Source organism: Chiloscyllium plagiosum, unplaced genomic scaffold (assembly GCF_037043375.1).
Source record: "Chiloscyllium plagiosum isolate Xiang-an unplaced genomic scaffold, Cpla_swu_hap1 HiC_scaffold_42, whole genome shotgun sequence".
NCBI lineage: Eukaryota > Metazoa > Chordata > Chondrichthyes > Orectolobiformes > Hemiscylliidae > Chiloscyllium > Chiloscyllium plagiosum.
Genome location: NW_028270180.1, coordinates 61,282,276 through 61,283,700, shown reverse-complemented (window position 1 = coordinate 61,283,700; position 1,425 = coordinate 61,282,276). Strand labels below are relative to the sequence as shown.

At 42.7% G+C, this 1,425-nt stretch overlaps 1 pseudogene; it reads left to right on the top strand.

The window, feature by feature from the left end:
• The first annotated feature begins 292 nt into the window (after positions 1-292).
• Positions 293-1,208, top strand: LOC122548124 (cyclic AMP-responsive element-binding protein 1 pseudogene; annotated as a pseudogene).
• Positions 1,209-1,425: the final 217 nt, after the last annotated feature.

Here is a 1,425-nt window from a genome sequence, read left to right as displayed (position 1 = left end):
CGCTTTCTTAATCACGGACTCAACCTGCATGTTTACCTTTAGAGAATCCTCGACTAGCACTCCCAGATCCATTTGTACTTTGGCTTTATGAATTTTCTCAACGTTTAGAAAGTAGTCCATGCTTGTATTCTTTTTTCCAAAGTGCAAGACCTCGCGTTTGCTCACATTGAATTCCATCAGCCATTTCCTAGACAACTTTCCCAAACTGTCTAGATCCTTCTGCAGCCTCCCCACTTCCTCAGTACTATCTGCCTGTCCACCTAACTTTGCCTCATCGGCAAACTTCGTTAGAATGCCTCCAGTCCCTTCATCCAGATCATTAATATATAATGTGACCATGCAGGTAACCATGGCTCGGATCCAATCAACAACAAGTCCAACTTTAGTGCAATTGCCGAATGGGCAGTCTGTTCAAGTCCAAGGAGTTATCCAAGCAGCTTAATCCTCAGTCATACAGTCCCCTCAAGTTCAGACTGTTCAGATTTCTACTATATTTGAAAATGAAGACTCCCAGGAATCTGTGGATAGCATGACTGACTCTCAGAAACGTAGAGGAATTCTATCGAGACGGCGTTCATATAGACAAATCCTGAATGAAATTTCTTCTGATCCCACCAGTGTGCCAAGAAACCGATGAGGAGAAATCAGAAGAAGAATCTGTCTCAACCATTACTACAATGAAGATGCAGACACCCATCTATCAGACTAGCAGCGGACAATACATTGCTATTACACAGGGGGGAGTAATTCAGCTGGCCAACAATGCTACATATGAAGTGCAAGGACTCCAGACACTAACAATGACCAACGCAGCTACAGCCAAGGTTGGAGCAGCCATTATACAGTATGCACAGAGCCCTGATGGACAGCAAATGTTTGTGCCGGGCAGCCAAGTGCTTGTACAAGGTGCTGCTGGAGATGTCCAAACCTATCAGATCCGTACAACTCCTAACTCCACTGTTGGTCAGGGAATGGTTATGGCATCTTCACCAGTCCTGCAAAGCCAGCCCCAGAATGCTGAAGAAACCACTCGTAAACGTGAAATCCGCCTCATGAGAAACAGAGAAGGAGCTCGAGAGTGCCGTAGCAAGAAGAAAGAGTATGGGAAATGCTTGGAGAATTTGTTACCGTTCTGGAAAATCAAATTGAAAGAGAAGGCGTACAAAGTGGCCAAAAACAGCATGAAACTAGAATTGGGAAAACGTTAAAGGTCAACCGAAAGCCACAAAAGAGCTATAAAGAAAAGTAATATAGAACATGAGAAAAATAAACTAGCACAGACTATAAAGACAGAGAGCAAATGTTTATATAAACATATATAACGAGAAAAGAATGGCTAAAGTAAATGGTGGTCCTTTGGAAATGAAAAGAAGCAATTAGATATGGGATATCACAGTGGAGGATACTAATATCTTTCCAGTAACT